Source organism: Mastigoproctus giganteus, chromosome 9 (genome assembly GCF_048544385.1).
Source record: "Mastigoproctus giganteus isolate SK-2022 chromosome 9, ASM4854438v1, whole genome shotgun sequence".
In the NCBI taxonomy this organism is placed as follows: Eukaryota; Metazoa; Arthropoda; class Arachnida; order Uropygi; family Thelyphonidae; genus Mastigoproctus; species Mastigoproctus giganteus.
Window position 1 is genome coordinate 9,234,823 of NC_143583.1, and position 26,903 is coordinate 9,261,725.

A 26,903-nucleotide genomic window follows, 5' to 3' on the forward strand; every position below is an offset into this window, starting at 1 on the left:
TCATGGTAATCGTGCACCCACAGGGCAATGGACTCTTCCAGCAGGACAATGCACCTCCTTACAGGGCCGTGGTAACTAGAACATGGTTCGAATAGCATTCCTCGTTCAGCGGACATGAACAGGGTTCATGTCCGCTGAACGAGGATTATCTTTGGAATGCTGTGGAAATGTCCGTTTGAGATTTGGACCTTCCACCCAGGAAATTCGACGGAATTATCGACAGCGGTGCAGCAAGTATGGATGGAAATACCTGTAGAACGCTTTCGTGAATTAGTGGACTCAGTGCCTCACCGTGTGACTGCCCTTATCCGGGCGAAAGGTGGGCCCACTCTTTACTAGGTAGGTATCCCATGATTTCTGTCCACTCAGTGCAAATCACCAGTGGAGCGATACTGACAGAATCCATATTAACGATGATTGATCAGATTGAAGATTAAGGTAGTTTTCAGGAGTTGCCAGTTAATATATTTCCCCATTACTTTAAGCGACTAAAAGTAATCTTAAGTCCTCGTGAATAGCGCAGTTTGTACAAACGTCGTTCTCCCCATCGATTGGAAAGACCAGAGTCTGAATCCCGTCAATGGTGCGCACTGTACCTGAGTTAATCAGCCTCACACGAAGTTGGCACAGATTTTCTCTCTCGAATAGTCGGGTTTTACATACAGCAAAAAAGGAAATTGACCACAGAACACACGCAATTTACAGACATGTTACATATGGCGCATTATGGACTAAGTTGATGATTGGCCTAAAATCATATAACAATACTCATAATAGACTATAATTGTGTGGGAGGGATTTGGCACCATTTTAGGAACTGGCTGGATATGACAATTTCCAAGCAGAAGGAAAAACACCAGTGTAATATCAAAGTTTAAAAGGCGACACAAAACAAGAGTAAGCCCAGGAGGTTTTGAGAACAAATATTGAAATACCAGCACCTACAGTTTTTTTGTCATAAATATTGTTCAAAATTTTTCCACCTGAGGCATTGAGTGGCGTGTACTGTACTACTAGGAATGGTAGGAATTGGTTTACGGAGATCGTTAATACAAGAAAAGTAGGTGCTACCAGATCGGCTATATCATTAGCTGATCCCAACAGAAGCCGTGCAGCCAAGTGCCAGAAAAAAAAAACAAAAAAAAAAAAAACACACATACTACCGCACTACACGATACAAACCACACATCACTGCGCTTCTGGTATGTACAGAGTCTGTAATCTTCACAACAGTACTAACGGTGCAGTTTTCGGAAACCACCGGTGGCATCCTTCCTTCAACACTATGTCCACTAAATCACTAGCTGAGGTAGAAATGGAACCATCAGATTTTAAATGAAGTGGAATACAGATGGACAAAAGTTGAGGCAAATATATTCGGCAAGAGATTAGAATGCTCAACTACCGTTTCGACAAGAAGCAAGTTTTCTACTCTTAGCCTGCTGGAGATTTGGATGAAGGTCAATTGCAATATGTAACATCTTTATCTTGAACAGCCGTAGCACATTTAATGGAAAACCAAAGCTTTCCAATAAATAAAGGACGAGATTTTAAGTTGGAGTATGAAATAGAGGATTTTATGCTTACGACAATAATTTCATGATCTGAGCAAACATTTACATCAGAAGACAGAGATTTAAAACTGTAATCCAATAAAGGAAAAGAATATAAATCTCGCATGTAACCCATTTTGCATTCTTGTAATGCCAAACAACAAGAGGCTGAGAATCACGACAAGAGAAAGCCACCACTGTAGATCAAACCATCACCAATTTGTGATCTGAGGTACCCAGAAGACCTCTCACCTCGACTATGTACTTAAAAGGGTTGTTCGTTAGAAAAAGATTAAGTGTGTGTTGGTTATGCGCTATGGATGGACTGTCGTATTCTGGTAATTAAATGAACAATCTGTGCAAGGTGATTAGTAACTGCAAAAAGCTTCAGCATCTTGGCTAGCTGGTTCCATATGAGTAGAAAACCGAAGTCAATGGAGATGTGTACAGTACAATCGCCAAGGAAAATTACCTCACAGTAGGAAAGTTGGACTGAAGAAAGTCGAGCTTCAGAGAGAGGAAATCAGCACATGTTATTAGTTAGTTTTTTTCTGTGAATAACGGTTATTTGTAGATATTTATGTGCCTGGATATTAATGATAGGCCATATACATTATGCTAAAAATTGTGATGTACACTTATATCATTTATATACTCATTTTTAAAGAAATTGAAACTAAATGCAATTAGGAACTGTTTATATTTATGCATGCACTGCCGACTTAAATAGATTGCGAGGGAGAAATACACTTTAAAATGTACTTCGCGTTCTACTTTATTTTATTCCGTGGTGATCGGTGTTAGATTAGTTTCATAATAATGCTGTACATCATTCTTTTCATTTTGAGAAAATGTTCTGCCTAAATATGGATTTAGTTTTGAGAATAAAAGCGGATATTTAAATACCATACCCATTCATTAAAACGTATAGGGTTGCCATGGATGATTATTTCTCCCCCTCTATACGAGGAGGAGCTTACAATAATAAAGTATTTATCGTGAGGTACACAAACTACTTTGAATGCAAATGGCAATGTAGGCGATTTTATGAAACAAGTTGACTTTCGTTCGAGATTCTCAGGCTTTCCAAACAGGAAAAATAACAAATGCTTGAATAAAATAGACTATTAAGATTTTACAATTTGGATGAAGTCATTTTTATGGGAATATTATTCTGGTGACATGTCGGAAATGCCTGGATTTGTGATAGTTATGCTAATAAAACGTTACGCATACATAATCCTAAAATTGGAGGAACACAAATATGCAAATATATTTATGCTCATAACGGAAAATGCTATTAATATTTATAATTAAATGGAATAAAACTGGCACATGATTTTACAATAAAAGGTGCATACTCCATATCTCTATAGGATACTATTCGATAAATCACAGATAAGACGCCATGTGCTTTCCTGGTTGCTTGATTACACTGCTCAGAAAACTTCATATCTGCCCATATCGTAACTCCCAGATCCCTTTCTTCTTATACAGCAAGGGTATAAGTTATTTCGAGTTTTCTATTTCCTCAAGTGCATTGAGGAAAGTGCATTTATGACCATTCTTGAAGGCTGTTCAAGTCCTCCTAAAGGAGCGCTGCTTGGCACTGATCGTTAACGACCCTCCCAATCTTTAAACAGTCTGCACATATTGCTATCAGGACCTCTATCCCTTCCTTCGTCGATGTATTTTATAAAAAAATAGCCCTAGTTATCAGTCTTAACCAATCTTCTCATTTTATCTAACTTTCACTCTGTCCTATTCGCTCATTTTAATTTTTCTCAAGCTGTCTCTTCAGTGCTCTATCCAATTCCTCCACCTGATCGGCTACTAATTCCGCGGCTACACTCCGTCTGATCGGGCTGGCAGTTTGCCCTCACCTCCTGTTAGTTTCGATACAGGGGCTGCTTCCTACCGTCTGGGACATGAGAACTCGATGCCTTCATCGAAAGTGGCTTCCTCCTTTTCCAGGCACTTACGCCTTCGCTGATTTCTATCACTCCATTCCTTTACTTTCTCCGTTACTTTCGTCTCTCCACTTTTTAAAAAAACACATTCACAAGAAGAAACCTCAGAGACTCTCCTTTCTCATCCCGTTCTTTCTTTTTGTTTATCTCAATTTCTGTACCGCCCCCCATATGTGAGGGTCGCCCTAGGTCTCACTCTTAACCAATCTTCTCATTTATCAAACTTTCAACTCTGTCCTATTCGCCCATTTTAATTTTTCCAACTCCTCATTTTAAGAAATTTGTAAATTTTCCCAGGCAGTCCGCTGCTTTGAAGTTCGCCGCCATCTTTCTGTTTCACTTAACTCTTTCTTCCTAAGAACCCAACTTGCTATCACCGACAGCCAGACGCCAGTCTTAAATCTCACCCGAGCATTTGTGCCGTATTTACTACCCATCTCTCCTCCAGGTGTCACCGATCAAAGGATTGTCCTGACAAACTCGGTGCTTTGCCGTATTGTTGTTTCGGGGCCATAATTATTCACACGTATTCGCCAATAGCCGCTGCTACCTGTTTCCATTGTTTTCGTGCGACCTTACCCTTTGTCGCCTATTCACCGATGGCTCTGCTACCCGTTTTAGACCTTCAGATTTGTTTACGGTACTTATAGCTGAGTGTTTATCCATCTGTTGATAGAAATTTCGTGCAGTAATTCTCACGACTCTCCCTTCCCTCCGATTAGCCCCTTCCTTAATTTAATCTCCCCCCATATTTTTTTTACGATCCACTTTGTTCAATTTATTTGTTTTGTTATATTTTATTTTACAATATAATTATTCCTAACGTATCCTTTCTTATTAAATTCTCAGTTTGGGAACGACGATCTGTTATCTTTATGTACAATTTACTTGTAAAATTTTACATCTTACATTTTGATACGAAGAATTATCCCTTCTTCAATAAATTATACATATTATAGTGGAAATCGCCGTATCCAATTTTCGGGCGGCACCATGTTTCGGTTAGCTCGACTGTGTCCGAATTAGTTGTATTTATAATAAGTTCAAATTCACCTATTTTATTGACAATGCTCCTGATATTCTCTAGACAAATAGAAAATTAACTATTTTATACAGTTTACTACTTGACACACCTCGAAGTTCTTTAGGCATGTTTCCCCTAGCTTTACCTTCCCGCTTATTTGAAACGTTGCCTCCCTCAAAACATCTTGGCAACATCCACTGATACGATAAAAAAAAAAAAATTGTTAAGATGTCTGCAAGAATTTTTGACCGATGCCATCAAAAAAAAACCGGCGCTTATAGTACCCTCTCCCTAACCATTGATTCCCTGAATCCTTAAGCTATCCTCAATGCTACTGTCAAAAACACTTGCACCACCTTTGTTCAAATGAATAACATTTCAACAAAGTAGATATCTTCAACTTACAAGTGCGGGCCACGCTAATAAAAATTCCGCCCTATAACTAGGCAGAGTCCCTCAAGTCTTCAATTAATCCACACAGCTTTCAGCATATGTCCCTCTTATCGTGTCCGTGTAGAAATGCTGACACATACATTCCTAAATAGCTAGCGGCATTTTTTCAGCATGGTCCTACATTTATCCAACAAATCAATAGATCGTGTTCGTTTAATATCGTTAGTCCCACACATGTATAATAATGCTCTTTACCTCCTTAAAATCTGACAATCCGTTGGTAATAGCATCAACTGCTTCTAAGGGAATACATACCCTGGTACACCTATGTTTATCACAAAAAATATTACCCGTTTCCATGACAATAGAATCGCCCAATAAAACTAAATCACATTCAACTAGAGTATTCTATTCTGGGACCCAAATCGGGGCTGCATCACCTGGCAGGTCACGAGATACTCGAGTCCCTGACGTGCTTTCCAATTACATTTGTTTCTTACGGTAAGCATCCATTTTATCAGTGACCCAGATTCTTCTTATAATGCGCCAAATTTTAATTTGAGATCTGTATACATCTTACACTGGATGCAGAGAAAAAAAAAAGTCATTTGAGCTTGCTTTGCTTACTAGATCGCCTTAGAATACATCCCAAGGAAGCGACGAAATCACGACTCGCACTAGAAATGCCAGTAGGCATTTCCAACGGAGTCATAGTATCCTTGGACGATGCATTGAAAGTAAATCTTGTAATAACCATTATTTGGTTAAATCTAAACTTAAGAAAGATTACAAAGAATTTAACTTGGCAGTCACATCAATCCAATTAGAATCCAGTCAGAAATACGTCTGATTGTATTCTATAATTCAGGGTCTCTCTCTTTCAACCATTCAACATCCATTTACTGTCCAACTTCAACCTCACAGAACCATCTTTTCTTCTTCCTCATTTATTTATTCACCTTCCGTTTTCTGAAACACCTTTCCTTCACATGTATTTCTTGAATATTACAATCTAAGAAATTCAAGTCTAATATTAGCAAGTATCTTCTTTCATCTAATCAATCCATGCGCAGCACCAAGTACCACAGGTTCTAATACCTCTCGTGTTTGGCGTTCTTATAAAATAAAAAAAAATCATCCATAATGCATCCATAAATAACATTGTAACTAAAACTTTTCGTCTTCTTCGTCTCATTAAACGTATTACCTCCGCTTTTAATAGAGGCTGCTATTTTGGCCCTTTTCAAGCAACTAGTTTTACCTGTCCTTGATTACTCTTGTCATCTGGACTCCATCCTAGAAATATCTTTTGGATCAATTCGAACGTGTTCAAATCAAATGAATTAATTCCCTTTGTTTCATGAAACATATTGAGTTCGATTGCAAAGATTACAATGGTCTATGAACGGGTTTCGGTTAACTTCTCTTAATTTACGATGTGACCTTCAGTATTGGTCTTCCATTTATAATTTAGTCTACACTTTTGACTTTCCTGCACTTTAACTCTTATTCCTTGGCACGTTCCTCGAGAAAGTTCCCTTTATCAATACACGTTCTCCTTCCCTCTTCTTAAAACGAATTATTCATGTGCGAGTTCGATATTTCACGGAAGTTTGGTATTTTTGTTCCCGAAAATTCGTTAAGGAAGTTGACTGCTGGTATGCTAAAGCAACTTTGTTTTTAATTATATATATATATATTGTTTCTTAGCTGTAAATAGTTGTATGTTTATTGATTATTGCGCATTCATTGGTATTAGAGCAGTGGCAATTGATGCAAGAAAGCATCAGCAAAAAAAAAAAAAAAAAAACACACCGCTACCCACCTCACTCGTCGATTCCCTCCAAGAATTTTTCTAGCTCTTCCGTGAATTCATTCAGACCATCCACATCAGTTGGAAGTTTGTACCAGCAATCGACCACCAGTGGGCTGAAGAAAAACTTCAGCACATATTAATGTTCTTGTTAATTCTTATTTTATATTTTTGCAGACAGGTTAATTTGTGTTTAAACATTGCAATTTGTGCATTATTCCAAATAATTAAATGAACACTATTAATATAACCATGGAAACAACTGTTTCAGCCAACACCGTTGGCTAATAAAATACATTGGTTGGTATATTCGCATTGCAACGAACTTAATACTATTATATTTACGTATATTTTCATGCGATATTTTCATTCCTCGATTAGCATGGTGCAAGGCACACCAAAACTGAACTGCAGATTGATGGATCGATCTGCAGTTCAGTTTCGGTGTTATGTAATCTGAGAGTATTTCCTTGGTATGGACGAGGTCTACTGGTTGCAGAGTTCTTTGATAATGGATAGTTATAAGTAACCTACATTGTGGTAATCAGAGTATATGAGAGCAGCAATTGCAATTTAAAATACGAAAATACCACTTGTCAAAATGAAAGGATTTTGAAAACGTAGTTTGAGAAGCTTACCGTTGTAGTGGCCAGTACAAAATGCTGACTTAAACCCAACTGAACACTTTTGGATTGAAACGAATCGGAACGCAGTATTAGGACAAGAACGAGACAATCCCCTTTGTTAGTAAAATTGAAACAGTGGAGCAATGCTACCAGAAGTTCTCCATGGCGCACTGAAGCAGTCATTTTGACCTGGGGTGGGTTTAACTACAAATGTCTTTGAATAAATATATGTTCTCTGTATGACCACAAGAGTAGCATGAATATTGTAGAATAGTGTATTTGCAGTTAATGAGAAAATTTTTGTATTTACCATATATACTTACATCCCTTATACCGTTTTTCTAAACCAAGGCAAAGGCGCTACTGAGAGTGAACTGTGCAGACAATTTTTTTATTTTTTACTCCTTACAGACAATCGAATGTTCTAGAGAGAACACACTGACTGTTAAATATGCCTGTTCTCGCACCAATCATCTTTTACTGTCTCCAACTCAATCAAAATAGGAAAACATCTTAAAATAAACTGCGGGCAAAACTAAGCAAAAAAAAAAAAAAAAAAAAAAAATGCACTTCAAGAAACCGGAGAGAACAAGATTGTCTATTTCTCACGCGCTGTGACAACATGCTGAACGACATGTTTGTAACAGATAGTTTAAAGTTGATCTTTACAATCGCCAATCAGACTTTACTGCACTTGATCGATACAGTGGAAACAACGGTGAGTCAAGGGACCGATTATTTTGAGCGTTGTCTCTCGAACACAAGATCCCATTTCTGCTTTGGCCACTCGATTCAGCCGAATGGGATCCTAAATTATCACCTCTCTCCTGCACGGCGGATTGGATCTAAGTGTATTTGCTGGTCAAGAACGATGCAAAAAGTAGCACAATTGCGACGATGGGCATTCACTGAAAGGAAATGCCATATTATAAAGAGTAAACCCATCTCTCTATCGATTTGGTGATTCTGTGACAGCCTCCGAAGCATTTTCCTTTACCCTACTGAAGTAAAGGAAATAATATTATTTGACCAGAATCCATTTGAGTATTTACTAAGGGCAGCCAGTTGAACACAAGTAGAAACGGTGTTTATATCACCTCTGCAAAAAATTATGAGCAACAACCAACTGAAGAGAGCGTTGAATATAGAAACGTTAAATTTGAATATTAAAAATGGAATATTAAAACTATATTTAATTAATTGCAATAAAATTAAAGTCGCTACCTCTGAAAATCCAATTTTAAGTATATGCAAATGATATAAATGAGGGCTGTTTGTAAAGTAAGGTCTCAGAAACAGTAATGAAATAATAAAGCATCGCGAAAATAAGGGAGCACATATGTTTCTTTTCTTCTTGGTATTAGACTAAATATATCTTTACTGTTTTTAGGCAACTATGCCGAAATGGCTGTTCTATTTGAAACTGTAGGATTACTATATACCAAATATAAAGATTCTGTATATAAGAGATAAAGCTCATAGAAATTAATCGGCAAGCCAACCTGTGCATAGTCCAACTAATGTCCGTTTTCGGTGCAATTAGTTCAATCATATCAATACATATAATTTAAATTATGCTTTTCAAATTACACTGCTGTTTAATTAAATAAATGCTGTTTAATAATTAAAATATAAATAAGTAAAATAAATATATAAAAGATTTAAAATTATTACAATTTTATATTATGCTACAAGGGATAGCATGGCGAGCACAAGTGGCATTTCGGCCACTACTGATCTAACAAATCTACCCACGAAACTAAGACGGGTGAGAGAGAGACTAAATGGACGATGTACTCTAATTTTAGAGAAAAGAAAGATGAGCCTACAGAAAAGCACCTTTAAGACTTTCAGTCTTAAAGGTACCTTGCAGCACCACTCCAATCACAACCAAGTTCCAGGCATTGCTTGACTTGCATCTTGTATATAAACCTCTTAAAACATTTCCGATGTTATCCTGGATTCACAAACAGAATCTAATCAAATATTTTAAAAAGCAATTTTATCGCTAGTATAGACCAATCTCTTCTGCTTTAGAAGCGCTAATCGTTCCTTGCAAACCATTAACCCACTTTTATTCCACACGTAACCCATTCCACAAACTTTATCTTTGGTGTTTACTCACATTTATTACGTTCGCGATTTCTAAGAACCAACAACACGAAATCAGCTTCCGAAGCCATCACGCAATTATAGGGGGATCCTTGTAAACCCAAATGTAATTTCTTCCCTTATCTCCGCAAGGTTATTAGTCTGTTGACAGACTTCATGGTGATTTGGGGCTCGAAGGATAGCATCAGTTAATAAAAGTAGATAGAGTGAGGTTACTGTGGGGATTACACGCATTCATCTTTATTGGAAAATCTACGTGACGTGGGGGTAGACCCAGTTTACATAATAAAAGTAATTCCCTTCCTTTATAGCATAGAATATTGGATAACTGCCTTCATAAAGCAGGCACCACTCTCTGGTAAATTAGGGACTCCAGCCTTTAAAAACAGAGGTGCAAGAAACAAAAGGGAGTAGGGGAAGAACAGCGTTTTCAAATCACCCTAATGAGTGCTATGGAATGAAATAAGGCGAAGACGTTTAAAACCGATTTATTTTCAAACTTTCATGGTATTGAAAAATCAAATAAAAGTGTCTTCCATCCCGACAAAGTATTTCTCAACTTCGTTTCCGAATATCTCCTATGTTCATTATCTAATAGGAATATGCAATGCAAGTCTCGGTTCGCTGCAGTTGCATCAAATAGCTAATTAAAGTTTGGCAAGATGCGCGTAAGGAACAGCCATATCCCCGCATGGATAACAAAAATAAAAGAGTTCAACGCTGGTATAGCATCTCGCACCCATAGGACGATCATAAACGCTTAAATGTCACCTTGTGGCCACTGCTCGCGCGCTGGAAGCCACTATTCCGAAGCAGACAGTAGAGGCTGCAGTGTATGATGTTAATACAGTGTAGTGTTCGCCGCAAATATTGACAGATTGGTGGAGGGCCAGATGGCGTCTGACACGATCGCTCTTTACTGGAAATGGATGAAAAGTTTATGCATTGACCAGATGGCGTTTGAAGATGCAACTCTTTGACAGTTTCGTGACCCGTTTCGGTGTGAATGGAGAAGAGTGTGTGCTCGGGAATTATCATTGCGCCTGCTAGAACAGGCAATTGTAAGGGAAGTTTGCGGTAAGCACCAAACTTGAAGAGACATAAGCGCCAAAATTACTTCATATCTTGTACCCATAAACAGAAATAAATGCTGTGAATTTTCTGTATAGTTACCAGATTATGTTCGAATTGTTTCTTGAACTTACTTTTATGAATCGGCTATTTTTTTTTTTTCACTAATTTGACTATCAATTTTTCTGTTTGCGAGTAATTTGATATCCTATTTTAATATTTAAAGATCGATAATTATAAAAGATATCGCGATACAGCAATAGACTATGAGAAGGATCACCATCATATGTAATAAAACGAAGTTGTGGATATACAGTACACAATACTAGAGTATAATAACGGAATACAAAATATAACCATGCACTCCTCAGATGCTAATCCTCTGCAAACAACAATTCCAGAAAGATATTTTTTTTTTTCATTTTGAAATGAAGATTCAACATTTTATATCTGTTTAATACACGCATTAAGGAGTTTAATACCAATTTAATCTGAAACCGTTTCGTCGAATGAAACGTTGGTTTCTGTTGGGAAAATTTTCTGAAAAATTCATACCCCTGTCAAAGTCATTATTCAGAGCCTACGTTATTTGAATGAGGATTTGAATTAGTAGCCTCTAAGGTCATTCATAATTGTTATGGAGGTATTGGAAAATTTTCCGTAACCAAAAAAAAAAAAAACACGGAAAATTTCCAAGTCGGGTTTCGTAGACTCTCATAATGGCGTCCACAAGTCGCAACCAGTATCACCGTTCTTTCTGTAAAATGTGGGGCTGATGGATATAAAGCTTGAGATTGATTGACTAAATTTTCTTTTATCCATTGCCGCACTGAAATTTTACACTTTCATGTTTTGTATATAATTTCGCTATTCACATAATTTCCTCAAAAAGGTCTTTTCTTCCTTAGTGTAACCAAATTTCACAAAAATGAAAGCAACATTCATTTATAAGCATTTTGCATAAAATAATGACAGAGAATAAAGTAATTTGTTTCGTGACTTACGCACTACCCTGTGTATACAGGGTAGTGCGTAACTAATCAGGTGAATAATTTATAGACTACCCTGTATACACAGGGTAGTCTATAAATTATTCACCTGATTATGAAGCTTGGTTAAAACTTTATTGCAACAAGTATTTTAAAATGGCTTTCAATGAGTTTTTTTTCTCATGCGGTTAGCAGACTTCATCTCAGCAAGCTTTGAAAAAATACAGCATTAAAATCTTGACAATGCAGGAGAAAGCAATGTGTGTGTTCCAGCTGTTGGGTGCCACATCTCCAGTGACTGTAACGATACGTTTTAACAGCCATTCCAGAAAGATCCACCTACGGAGTAGTTAGGCGATAGTTGAAGCAGTTTCAAGGAACCGGCAGTGCGCTGCACCACAAAGGAGCAGGTAGGCCTAGTGTATCTGCAGATAAAGTTTCGGAAATTTAGGAAATGTTGCCCTCGTGGGCAACACATCTGGTATGATCGCCATCTTCCCAACGCCGGTTGGAAAAGACCTGAATTGAAATCCCGTCGAGAACGGGAGCAGGAATTTTTATGGGCCTTTTTCACAACGTGGCTGAGTTAGTCGGCTTAGACGAGGGTTGCATAGTTTTCTCTCCAGAAAGCTGGGGTTTTTCGTCCACCAAACAGAAAATTGACCATAGAATACACGCAATTTACAGATAGTATACAGGAAGCAATATGGCCTTAGTCGTCGATGCTCCTAAAAACCATACAACAACAGGAAGTGTTTACCTGAAGTCCTACAAACTCTATCCACTGGCTAAGCATGCAGCTGCACAAATACCGTGAGCAACTTTCAGAGTGATTTTCAAGAGACCGAAGCTTTATGCTTACAAAATGCAAGTTGTCCGGGAAATTAAGCCTCACAATAAACTACAACGAGAGCAATTCGCTGTTCACATTTTCAATCGTCTATACGGTTGAGAATGCAAAAGTATAGATGAACATTTTCTGGAAAATGTTATTTTCCGAAAAGTTAGACATAATTGTCGCATATGGGAATCTGAAGATTCCCACTCAGTTCGTGAACACGAGTGTGATAGCCAAAGTTAAACGTGTGGTGTGCACTGTCCTTCAGCCAGGTGATTGGGCCATTTTTCTTCCACGAAAACACCAAACAGACAATTCGAATTCTGGTTTGGTCATCCAGTATAGGGGAGGATTGTAATCACAATGCTAAGGCAATATTAATCGAACAGGCGATTTTTTTTGTGTTAAATTTCAGAAATCTACAATCACTGTAAATGAATGAAGCCTCAGAATTGTATTTATCGAACAATTAATGCAGAAGTCATACATCGCAAAACGAACTGTAGGGAAAATAAAACTGCAAAAACAAAGAAAAAAAATGTAAATATTCAAGAAATGTTGGCATCCTAAAGCCTATAAAGGAGCAAACCTCAATAAAATCAAAACGTTAGCATATTCGAAATGCAGTCATGAAAATACGCTAATGTCAGATGACATTTCACGCCCGATTGTTCGAAATACTTAAAGACCCCATTGCATTCCTAGAAATTTTGGGCGTCCGGTCCTGCCCAGTTGGGCAGACGGTTATAGCCAGATTTTATCATCTGAACCGAGGTATATCCGTGATGAACTGGACATCATTTGACAAGGCCAACGGAGAAATTCTGAGAAAGGTAGGAATTTGTACACCTTTTTATTCTTTGTTAGTGCTGCTGACCAGGCTGTGGTTGCAGTTTGGGCTGTCGGTTTGCTGCGTCCTGACTGGATATGGCTTGAGGTCAAGGCTGTTTCAGCTGTGCCTAGCCGAGTCAGACTTTTGCTCCTGTGGAGAGCCGGAGACCGGTCCTCACATCATATTGCTATGTCCGTTGTATTTGGACTTGCGTGCTCACATGGAGCGAGGGACGCTCGACTGAATGAGGACAGCCTGATTGAGCTTTTCCTGAATAAATAATTTTCCCCTAAGTTTGTTCTTACATAACTCTACTTCCAATTAAATTGATTTTAATGAAATTTTACAGAAATTTGTGGAGCTAGTCCAAATTTCATTAAAATCGTACTAATAGAAATCGGTCAATTACTACTACTTTGTTTGTTCTCATGTAATAACCAAACTCTCAGTGGATGGAATTTCATTTTATTGGCTCTTTTCGAACTATTCGTCAATCCGTCTTTTGCCGAATTTAATTAAATTAGAACCAACCAAAATGCGTAATTTGTTTTTCATGCATATTACACAGGCTATCTATGTACAGTACGTTGTAGTGGAAGCACTGGATATTATGTTTGTTACCTGGTGCTGGTTGGAAGAATGAAAGAATGGAAAATGTAGGGAAAGCGCAGAAACGAATTGCTTTTGGTTCGCGCATAAAATTCGTTGCTTTTTGCTCTTTCTCGTTGTTATAAATCATGAATTATTATTATTTGCTAACATGCTTAAAATGTAGCTCACTACGTTCATTAACTAACACGTTCATGCTTGTACTTGATTTATGTAGAACGGAGATTTTTCTTAAATATTTAATAACAGTTCTAAAATTCTTCCAGTGTGGTTGTGAAACTATCCAGAAGAAAAACTTAAATACAAACGAAAACAGTGAGACATTTTTTCCCAGTTGGATGAAATCAGTGAATATTCTTTCGATGAATTTTTATCGAGGTAACAGTAATAGAAAATCTTTTCTTACCTTCAAGCACCATAGCCTTTATAAAACTACGGATGACTATTCTAAGAGGAGAAAAACAGTGGCGTATTAAAACTATTTTAATGTGCTTTTTAAATCTGGTCGGAAAGTTGCAATAAAGTTAAATTATTTGCGTATGTTAAGGGCCAAAACAACTGGCGATATGAGGCATCTATATACACTCGAGTTTCCGGGAGAAAATACCTTGCAAGGGACCGAATTACTCGGCCATGTTGTGAAAAAGCCGATAAAAATTTCTCGCGCTATTTATGAGATTCAAATCAACCATTTTTTCCACCCACCCGTTGTGGGGAGGCCGATGATTATATCACGTATGCTACCAGAGGGCTTGGGTGACGTAAAACGTGGCTATAAATTGACCAAATAGCAACAGCATCTCATTAAATTGCATGAAGGCAGAAACTACTCAATATTCTTATTGTGTACTCAATGTTCTTGTTCTTATCAAGTGGGACCAACTGATGATGTTACCAACAGCAAATTCAAAATGGGAAGCATTCAAAGAACTTATCTTGGAAGCTACTAGGTTTTACATACCAACTAAGAAATATTGTTCAAGGTTTAGGCCAAAATGGATGTCAGATGAACTAATGAGGCATATGGCAGAGAAGAAAAATGCATGGGATACTTTCAAATTAACACATGACACAGAAGCCTATGACAGATACAAGTTGATATGCAACCAATTAACAAAGGAGGTTAGGCAGGCGAAGGCAGATTACGAGAAATCCTTGGCAAGGGATGCAAAGAAAAACAGCAAAGAGTTTTTTACTTATGTAAACTCTAGAAGGAAGGGGATGAATCTGATTGGTCCACTTGATATTGATGGGTCAAGTGTTGATGATCCTCCTCAGGTAGCTAACAAACTAAATGAATATTTTGCATCGACATTCACACATGAGGAGTTATTCAGCGAGGGGAATGCCAGAGGTGTATTCAACTCTAGCAGTAAGCTACAGAATCTTGAAATAACTGGGCGTAAAGTGGAGGAGAAACTGTTGAAGATAAGCACAAGAAAGGCACTCGGGGTGGATGGGATCTATCCAGTTATATTAAAGGAGGCAGCAAAGGAAGTAAGCAAACCCTTAGCCATAATTATGGGAGCTTCCTTGGACTCAGAGGAGGTACACAGACTGGAAATGTGCAAATGTGACCCCAATTCACAAAGGAGGATCAAAGGCTGACACAAGTGATTATAGATCTGTGAGCTTAACTTCTGTTCCAGGAAAATTAATGGAGGCACTGGTTAAAGAAGCACTGCAGGATCATTTAGACAAGACTTCAGTTATAGCTCGGACACAGCATGGTTTTGTTAAGAAGAAGTCTTGCCTGACCAATTGGATTGGATACTATGATGCAGTCACAAAGAACTGGATGCAGGGAATAGCTTTGATATTATATACTTGGATCTTAGAAAGGCTTTTGATACTGTTGCACATGGACTGCTACACAAATTGGAGCAGTGTGACATTGGAGGCAAATTGCTGCTATGGATAAAGGGGTGGTTGAGGGGGAGAAGACAGAGAGTGGTAATCAATGGACACTGCTCATCGTGGACTAATGTTATTAGTGGAGTCCCTCAGGGCTCAGTGTTGGGTCCATTATTATTTTCTGTATTTATAAATGATATTGATGATGGTATATCAAGTTTAATGTCCAAGTTTGCAGACGATACAAAGGTTGGCAGGGTTGTCAAGGACACTACTGACACTATGCTGCTGCAACAGGATCTGGAAAGGTTGAGCAGATGGGCTGAGAGGTGGCAAATGAAGTTTAACATTGACAAATGTAAAGTACTACACATGGGAAACAGCAACCCCAGAGCAACGTATCAACTCTGTGGTACTACACTGACAGTGGTAGAGAATGCCAGGGAGTTGGGGGTGATTGTGCAGGCAGATATGAAGTTCTCTGAGCAGTGCAGACGGGCTGCAAGAGTAGCTCACGGAGTATTGTCAATGATATACAGGAATTTTTCCAGCAGGGATAAGGAGGTGATTATTCCCTTGTATAAGGCAATGGTCAGGCCACACCTGGAGTACTGTATACAGGTCTGGAGGCCTCATTTCAAGAAGGATGTAGAACTGCTGGAACGAGTACAGAGAAGGGCAACAAGATTAGTGAATGGAACAAAGGGGTGCTCTTACGAAGAAAGGCTTAAGTTTTGCAAATTACAGTGTCTGGAGACTAGGCACCAGCGAGGTGATCTGATAGAGGCGTATAAAGCCTTGAATGGTTTAAGCATGCTCAATGCTGATGGGATTCTTCCTCCAGCTCAGAAAAATCACCTGAGAGGGCATAAATTCAAATTGAGGAAAGACAGATGTAGGATAGACGTGCGGAAATTTGCCTTTAGCCAGCGGGTGGTTGGTTGGAACAGACATCCATCCCTTGTAGTGGAGGTTGATAGCCTAAATAAGTTTAAGGCTCAGCTGGACAGGTATTTTGAACGAACAGAGGGGTGAAGTGGTTTTTTTTTTTTTTTTTTTTTTTTGGCTGATGCTGCATAAGCTTGCTTTCTTGCATCAAATGCCTCTACTAGTGCTAAATGCTAAATTTGCTAATTCTGAGAGAAATTCCAAAAATATTTCTACGGTCCGAGAGAAACGAAACGAAGACATTATAAAATGGCTGAGTAATAGGACGTTCACGCACGAACAAGATATTTTCACTTCTTCAAAAATTAGGGAACGCGCATGCACAGAGAGAGAGAGAGAGAGAGAGAGAGAGAGAGAGAGAGAGAGAGAGAGAGAGAGAGAGAGAGAGAGAATCTCACTGGCAGACTTTTTCTAACATTCTGTTGTTTTATTTTGTTCACAGTTTATATAACACGGGCTCTTCTACTGCTTAAATATCCTCCAATTTTAGTGAGTCAGTCACGAACTTGTTTGCTTTCTTTTCAAAGACATTCAAAAGCCATTGTACTTTGTCTTTTCGGTACTACCAAGCATATAGCTGAGAGATAATGGTTTCAGTACTTGAAAATGAAAACCATTCGGAAGCTTGTCTCTCAGCTATATAATGAAAAGCAACATTGCAGATGTCAACTAACTACGTCTTCCACCGAGGTTGCCTTGGCTCCAGAATAAACTAAGACTGGAGGTGCAAACAAGCCAGTTCCGAAAGTGAATCTACCATAACGGTAAACGATATAACAGTACCTTGAAATCCTTCGAGACAAATTGCGCCCTCTTTGAACTGCTGCATCAACCCCTAAGACAGGTGTTCTCTGCCACTGAAATATAGTGTATAGTTGGGGGAAGGCTTCACACATGACTCTTAAGTAACTCCATGCCCGCAGGGGCGTCGAGAGGTAGAAATAGGAGGTTCAGCTTCCCCGAATCCGGACTTTTAGGAAAGGGAATCGGAATTAACTCTGCGGGATCCTCCTCCTAGAAAAGGCAGACCAGGTCAGTGAGGAAGTTTTCCCCAGGTCCTATGCAGATTCTCGATACCTGTGCATGTCTGTCGTCCAAACCATGATTGTATTTTACATCTTCAAAGCATACGGGAAGTGTTTACACACTTGACTCTTTCCAAATACATGAGGATACAGATGTAATTTAGTGATTACAGTACCTGCGTGTACCGGTGAACTGTACAATAAAGATCTTATCTTATATAATAGTATTTCCCTTAAAAAGAGTTCCCTTAAGTTCACACTCCGGATCTTAAACTCACTCCTTTGAGCTCAATAATCCTAACAACTCTCATCTGAACATGGGATCCAGCAAGAGATTTTTTATTTGACATAATGTTATGAAACCCGTTGCTATCTTGGATCGGACGAAACTCATGACTGGAAAACACCATAACCATATATCCCGAGAAAGATTGCATTTCAGAACAAAACATCTCAAAGATCAGCAAAACCGTGAATCAACCTGAAATCAAAAGAGGTCTTTATCCGAAAATTAGAAACTTTTCCAAAAACGGAAGAAAGCAGAAAACATTATGATATCTGCATAACTTAATAAATAACATCGACTAATTCATTATGCAAATTAGATCATTCTGGAAATCAAATCCATTCTTTTTTCTTTTATCCGCCCGTAAACATTTCAGTTCTAGTGGAGTTACTTGTAATTTGTTGTTTTAGGAGAGAGTGCATCTAATAAAAATGCACTACTATCAAGATAGCTTAATATCTCTCCATCTGGATCGAATTGCAGAGGCAAATGTTTTATCGGGAAGATGAAAAGAACGCATGCTCAAACACTTAAGAGTCCGTTTTATTTCGGAATCTAAAAATGATCTTGAAAAGTATCTCTAAATAAAGTTGATTTTAAATAAAGGCCTCGGCAGCGTGAATGAATTTAATATTTCAACTATAAAGCCAGTTCTAACTCTAAGTCCCATACTGGATTCTTGTTTCTGGAGATTGTTCCTAAAGAAACGGCCACTTCCGGAATAAGAAATTTCTTATTTTTGAAGCGTTAACCTTTTAAAATTCTCTCTTACAGGGGGTGAAAATTCTACGAATGGAGCATTCGAAATGTATTTAGTTTCCCCAGTCCATCCTTGGATTTCCTCAGTAATCTCTCAAGCAATAACCGAGTGGGTTTTGGTTATTTGGAGTTCCTAGTGGAACACTGTTTTCAGCTGCCTCACAAAGCATCCATCCTAAAGAAAAGGAAAAGAAATTTAGATATTTTCTGTATCGATATCTGCTGGTCATTCTCTTATTTCACTTCCCTTAGAGAAAGTCCGTCTTACATTTTCAGAATTCCTAAGCAAACGAAAACATTCTGAACTCCCTATGCTCACACACGCAAGAATACAATCCACTTTAAAAGTGATCCCTGCATTTTTGCTTGCAGTTGCCATTTATTTTATATCCTTATTGTGTTTATTTCGGAATTTGTGGAAGCGGTTTCAGAAAGCATCTTTTCCCCCAGAGAATGAGCAAACTGCAGTTGGAAATCTTATCACAGAATCCAACTTAAAGATAAGAACATTCATCGTATACTTTTCTCTTTGGCTTTAAAATTCAGTTGTCTATTTGTTTGTCACAGCGACTTCCGATTGGAGCACGAATAATATCCTTGCCCCTTTCCTATCTCCACATCCCCACTGGATTCACTTAACAAAACACAAATTACAAGGACGGGAGAAAAATCCGAAAGTAGTCTGGTTTTTTTGTATCAAGGCATTCCAGAAAAACATAAAAAAATCGTTTTTATAAAGACGCAATCAGCCAAGTGAAAGCTATCTTTGTATGCATAATGCATTAACGTAACTCAATGGGAAAATGTCCAATTCGTCTTCAACAGGGCACTAAAAGGAAACATTTGTTTTTGAGAGCAGAAAAGAGCTCATGACACCTATAAATCAAAACGACTTCAAGTACTCCGGGAAGGAACAAAGACAGAGTAGGTGGTTAATTCCCTTTTGTCAATAAGTGACGGAAGCACTCGATATTCTTTATTAAATATTAATTAAAACTCCGATGGCATGAAAGTCATTAACTCTCAGTAAGATCATTTTATTTTTATTTCGCAGAAAACGTCTTGGCCTTTATAAGTCACGTAAGCTGTTTCCTCTCCCTAAAACTATTTTTGGCTTCCACTTTGTTCTTCTGTTTGCATTTCGTCAATTCCCCCGCTGAGAATCTTTTTTTTTTTCTATCCTTGTCAGTATATTACTTCAAGAAAAATATTCATCACTCTTTCTCTCGCTCTCTCTTCTTTGCACTCTGTTCAACAGCGATGTTTACTAGAGGGTTTGGAGTTTATTTTCCACCTTCAATGCCTGGAGGGTATTCAGCGATCAAAATCTATCTCCTGCATCTCTCTCTCTCCCCTCTTTTTCGGTTTTCGGAATAACTCCCGTCATTTTTCTGAATGCCCCGGCGACGCTTAAAGAAGAGATAGAAGCCTCCCTTCGATAGTCAAAAGATGCGGCGGAAGAAGTAGACATCATAAGCCTCCCATCCTTCTATTTACGTGTTACCCCGAACAGCCGGTAAAAAAAACTGAACTCTAAAAACGTTGCTTCTGTAATCGATTTGAAGAAGGGGCAAATATATTGTGGCCTGTCCCCGAATCAAGCATATGCAGCAAACTATTTAAAAAGAACAAATATTTTTGCCTTCTCAAATCCGCACTTCACATGCGGATTTGCATTACTTCTTTTTAATTAGGATCAGATTAAATTGCTTTTATCCCATCGCTTCTATTAAATCTTAATTTAAATAAATATTTAAATATTATCTCTTTTAAGGGACAGGTTATTAGCTGTAATAATGATAAATGGCTGGAAGTCAAGAGAAGAATAAATTTTGGATGGATAGCATTCAGGAAATATAGTCACATACTGAAGAGCAATATCCTAGGTTGTCTGAAATATAAAATAATGAACCAATGTATACTCCCCACCATGACTTATGGAAGTGAAACTTGGGCACTCACCAAAAGAATGGAAGAGAAGCTGAGAACTACGCAGCGAAGAATGGAACGAATTGTATTGGGAATCAGATTGTTAGGTAAGAAGAGAAACACATGGATTAGAGAGCAAACTCAAGTAAAGGACATGTTTATCAAAACTAAAGAACTAAAATGGTCTTGGGCAGGACACAAAGATCGAAGACATGATGACAGATGGATTAAGAAAATAACAGAATGGTACCCAAAAGGAGCTAAAAGAAAATCTGGAAGACAACGGCGGAGATGGATAGATGAAATCCATGAGTTTGTGGGTAGTAAATGGATGGCCATTGCACAAAACAGAAGGAACTGAAAAGTTGCTGTAGAGGCCTTCATCCTGCAGTGGATTGAAAATGGCTGATGATGATATCTCTTAAGAATTAACAGTTTTCCATATTGTACTGCCTACTCTACTCTTATTGTCAGTTGTTTTGAAAGAAGTATACACCCATATTTAAAATATGGTTTCTACTTACTGTTTTTTGACATCTTATTTAAATTTTGACTCAGTTATACTGAGTTAAAATTTTAGAAAAAATAAAAAAATTTTACCCTATTTTATTTTAATAAAAGTTTTGATCATATGCGGTTAGTGTATTCAATTGCAGTTAGTAAATCTCGCCATGAACATCGTGGCGAGATCCAATCTTCCTTACATTTCGAGGGTACAGCTCTAAAACGGTGTTCGTAGGCCGCCCGCTAGTTTGTACACCGGACCGAACCTATTGGTAACTCTTTAGGAAGCTTCCGGATCAGCTAGTGTATAATCTTGCTACCTCTACTCTGCCAGATAGTGACTGGAGGGAGTCCGAGTAGTCTGTATGCGGGGGCATTGTCGAGGCCACGTTATGTCAAGGATATTATGGTAAGAATATCCTTGACATAACGTCATGGTAAGAATATGGGTATATTCTTACCATGTGTACGCCATAACCCCTTCCTGCCGACTTGTTTTGTTACTAGATTGCATAGTTGTGGTTGCTCTTTGATCTGATAAAGTCTGTTATTGGCTTGTGCCTACCACATTTGAAGCCATTTGCTTTTACAAGTTATTTGTATTATCATTCTACTGTATAATCAATGTTGGGTTTAAAAAAATAAAAATTAAGCTATATTTGGTGTAGTTAAATATTTGGTAGCTTTGTCCTCATTCCCCGAGATCCCAAAAGTACTGGGTTTTTTTTTTTTTTGTTTTGTTCTAAAAATCCATAAATAGATTCCAATTTTATTGCGTTATAGGATGTATAGAACAGGAACTATTTTTTTTTTTAATGCTGATACTGCACTCAGAGTTAGCATATCTTAAGATCTGGGAGGTGGACAACGTATTGACGTGCTTTAAAGCAAGATGACCTCATGAACAAATTTTCTGCTGGTTTTTGAAGAACACTCCAAACAGATTTTTGACAGATGTTGTTTTATGGCTATTCCTTTATGAAGCATCTTCGCAACTCAGTCCATCCTCTGCACATTAATACATTCATCAAATAGTGACTTCTGGCACCACTCTTAATTAACAGATTTACATTTTGATTTGAACTTGTTCCTGTCTTGCTGGACTTTTTTTTTTTTGATATCTTTACTGCTGTTGTTTAATTTAAAACTACGTTGAACAGTACTGGATAAAGACAAGGTCATGCAGTATCGTTTATAGCACGTCACTTCTTACTGTTTTGCAGATTGCTTCTTTCTTCGTTTTTTGCTGTTTTTGTCTCCGAGTGAAAGTGAATGATTGATGTGTATGCGCGCGATGGTATCTGTATCTGCTTCTTGCAGGCAGGGGATTCATTTGAATGGTTATAAACTCGCTTTGGACATTCAGTAGGTGATAGTCGAGGATGGCCAAGGCACGTGCTTAGTTTTGGCCCACCTCCTCGTTGTGTAAACGGCACTGGGCAGGCTTTCCAGGTGATTGCCTTCCTAGAAACAACTGAACAACAACTTGCTGCCCTTATAGTACTCAAGCATATTGCACACATTTCTGACCTTTTTACACATTCTGTATTCAACGAAGTTTACTAAGGCGGATTTGAACTGATGTTCAGGTGTCGCCCTGCATATATGCCATTGCGGCATATAATGGAAATACTGAAAGGATATTTTCGGAAATTCATAAATCACGTTTCAAAAATTATTATTACTGGCCATATCAGCTCTACCTGTAATGAACCCTCAAATTACAGTTGACAAAAATCTATAACTGACTTCAAAGATTTTAATTTATAATCAACTAAATTAAAAACTATCCAAAATTTCTTGAAAAAATAATTTTCCCGGAATAAAATTTGAATATTTCACGTTAAAGTATGTGCTTGAAATGCTGTCAATATTAATTGTTCGGATAGACGAAACAGTCTGGATTTAAAAACTATCAACGCCATTATATTATGTAAACTAAACAAATTTAATGTAAAGATTTTTGATCAAAATACCAATGTGGCAAAAAGAGGTTTAAAATAAAATACGATTGAGTAAAACCTTCGGCTCCTGATTTACTTTGCTGCAATACTATTTAATTATTCCTCAAATATATTAATGCAATTATTTTACGATAATGCAATGCAATATAAATGCAAATATTTACATCACCGTAAATTATTTACGATATATCAATGCAATTATTTTTTCTCTTTTATAAATATTTATGTTTTATTTTTAGAACATATATTACTTAAACATGATGGTCTTACTGTCCTTTTTTTCTTTTCAGTCTTCAGAAGGTTCGATTACTCCCTGACGATAGAAACCTACGGGGTTTCTTAACATGAGTCTGTTGAGACTAATTTGAGTCATTTAATTATCATCGTTTAATTCTCTTGGAATCTAGGGTTTTCATCCCGAAATGTATGATCAGGGCATATACAGAAAAACTATTTTTAGGCTACACGAATAATTAAATTCATCTGTCAGGCAGTGTGTCTTATGTCTGTTAATTGCGTGTGTTCTATGGTGGATTTGTCTTTTTTCTGGACGAAAAATCCCAGTTTTTGGAGCGAACCTTGCTATCCACGCCTGAGACCGACTAACTCATCCACGGAGTGAAAAAAGCCCATTAAAGTTCCTCGCATCATCGATGGGATTCGAACCCGGGCCTTATCCACCTGTGAATAAGCCCCGGGTTCGAATCAGTGTCCTCCCCCGGTGTGGGGAGGACACTGACGATACCACTGTACTAAGCGCGCAGACCATGGCATATATACATGGGGACATGTGTTTTTGTAAGGGACGGCTCCTAGAACGTGAGTTCACCTCCGCCTCGTATCTCTGTGAAGGACAGTGCCACTGTAAGAGGGGCCAGAAATGCGAGTAGTATAGGTTTGTATGTATTATGTGTGTGTTCTGTTGTATACGGCATGTAGAAATGTACAGTATCTTATGTGGGACGGCACTTGAACGTGAGTTCAACTCCGCCTTTGTACACTGTGATGGTTACAGATCACTGTAACAGGCCAGAAATGTGTGTAATGTTATGTTGTTTCTGCCCTCTTTGTCACCAGGCAGGCGATAACCTGGAAAGCCTGTCCAATATCCGTCTACACAACGGGGAGGTGGGCCACAACTACGTATGTAATGTGGCGGACCTCGAGTAGCTCGTACTGAATGCCAAAACGAGTTTGGGATCATGCAAAGAGAAAAAGAAACGTTAAAAAAAAAAAAAAAACCATCCAAAATCCACTGGTTAAGTGCAAGACTAGTGGATGCCACGACTCGTACCTAGGGAGCCGAAACCCAGGCATCAGAAATTCCCGCCTCAAGAGAAGGGCAAGAGGTCAGGAGAAAGAGATCCCGCACCTATAGACAGTAATTAAAGTCATTGGGTGCCGGCAAAAAAAAAAATATATATATATATATATATATAAAAAAGTAATAAATAAATAAAAATAACAATAAATAAATAAAAATATCAACAACAAAAAAAAAAAAAAAAAATCAAAGTCCACTGGTTTGGTCAAGTGCAAGACTAGTGGATGCTACGATCCCGTACCTAGGGAGCCCGAACTCAAGGACCAGCAAAATCCCGCCTCGAAAGAAGGGCAAGAGGTCAGGAAAAAATAAATCCCGCACACATAGGCAGTGGGTGCCAACAAAAAAAAAAATAAATAAATAAATAAATAATAAATAAATAGGAAACAAATAAATAAAAAAAATAGGAAACGTAAATAAAAAGGAATCAAATAAAAATAAATAAACAGGAAATAAATAAAAATAATTAAATAAATTAGCATTAATAGAGGCATATGATGCAAGAAAGCAAGCTTATGCAGCATCAGCCAAAAACAAAAAAAAAAAACCCCTTCCACTTCACCCCTCCGTTCGTTTGAAATACCTGTCCAGCTGAGCCTTAAATTTATTTAGGCTATCAACTTCCACAACAAGGGATGGCAGTCTGTTCCACCAACCAACCACCCGCTGGCTAAAGGCAAATTTCCGCACGTCTATCCTACATCTGTCTTTCCTCAATTTGAATTTATGCCCTCTCAGGTGATTTTTCTGAGCTAGAGGAAGAATCCCATCAGCATTGAGCATGCTCAAACCATTCAAGGCTTTGTACACCTCTATCAGATCACCTCGCCGGTGCCTAGTCTCCAGACACTGTAATCTGCAAAACTTAAGCCTTTCCTCGTAAGAGCAACCCTTGGTTCCGTTCACTAACCTTGTTGCCCTTCTCTGTACTCGTTCCAGCAGCTCTACATCCTTCTTGAAATGAGGCCTCCAGACCTGCACAGTACAAATAACAATAAACAGGAAATAAATAAAAAAATAAATAACAATAAATGAATAATTAAGATAAAAAATCCAAAGTCCACTTGTTAAGTGCAAGACTAGTGGATGCTACGATCCCGTACCTAGGGTGCCCAACCCTAGGCACCAGCAAAATCCCCCACTCACAGACAGTAATGACTCCTTGGGTGCAAGCAAAAAAAAAAAAAAAAAAAAAAAAAATAAATCTCGCATTCATATGGAGAAAGCAGTGAGTGCCAGCAATCCCGTACCACAGGAGACCCAAATCCTGTGTACCAGCAAGAGAGCTCGCCTCGTGAGGCCACAATTTCTGCCCTTCAGGAGCTGTGGAGAAACAGAAAATAAAAACTCCAATCAATGGAAGGAGAAGGCAAGTTCGTATTGTCAGATAAGTGTAGCCAGTAAAGTCCAATCAGGTAGTCCAGTCGGATGAGTCCTATCGAAAAGTCATTCTGGTTTGAAATTAGTTTTTCTCGGAAAATAAGAAATATCATAACAAGCATTCTTTATTATGTACGTCCTATCAGGTTAATAGGTCTATTTTATTATATAACCGTGATAGGTGCGCTGAATACTAAGTATTTGTTTCAATAGAGTCCAAGAGCGTAAATCAAGTATCAGCATAAGTTTTTTTTTTTTTCCCCTTCTCTCTTTTCCTCTTCTCTATTGTTTGAAGTTTGGGATACATTTATAGATAAATGCGAAAAACGTATTGTACAGTTAACATTCACGTAAGCTAGTGGTCGGAAGTTTCAGAGTTTGTTGTAGCAGGAGATGGAGCAGCCAACATCTCTTTTTTTTGAGAATGCTTCTAGTGCAAATCTTTGAAATGTCTGAAATGATTCTTCATTTTCCACGAATATAGCTCATTTCCCTCAGCAAAATTATTATGATAAGATTTTATTGTTGATCTTTGGTCATTGTAGTTGGAACAGTGATAAATCACATGGGCCCAAGTTTCCTCGAACCCGCAGGAGCAAAGCTGTGAGTTGGCAAGGCCGAATTGAAATAATTTGGAATTTAGGGATCCGTGACCAGTGATTAAGTATGAAGAGTACAGACTAGGGATGAACGATTTCTTAACATCTCTTCCTGTGGCAAAGGTAACATCTGATATAAAGTTTCGTGTCACATGCCCAGTTTGCCAGATGTTTATCAAATTTTTCCATATTCTGAGTTTTTCTTGCTTTACATCTGCATCTATATTACAAGTTATGCCAAGAATTTCAGTGGGAATTTTGTTTTATTCGGTAGCAGAGACCTTTGTACACGAGATGAAGGTCCATTGGAAGCACACCTAAGACCTGCGAGTGCAGCAGAGGATACTGTCCTGCAAGCGCAAAGCATGGAAAGGAGCTAGATCTTTGATTTGTGATTAGTTTAACTTTAAATTTGATGTTTGTTGCCCTGTTGTTGTTGTTATTTGGTTTTTAGGAGCATCAGCAACCAAGGCCACATTGCTCCGGGAAGATGCGGTGGTC

General features: G+C 38.1%; 1 protein-coding gene across 1 annotated transcript in view; it reads right to left on the reverse strand.

The window, feature by feature from the left end:
• The window catches only part of LOC150080046 (uncharacterized), a 525,991-nt gene that overhangs the window by 481,501 nt on the left and 17,587 nt on the right, over positions 1 to 26,903 (reverse strand). The gene's annotated exons all lie outside the window — the stretch shown is intronic.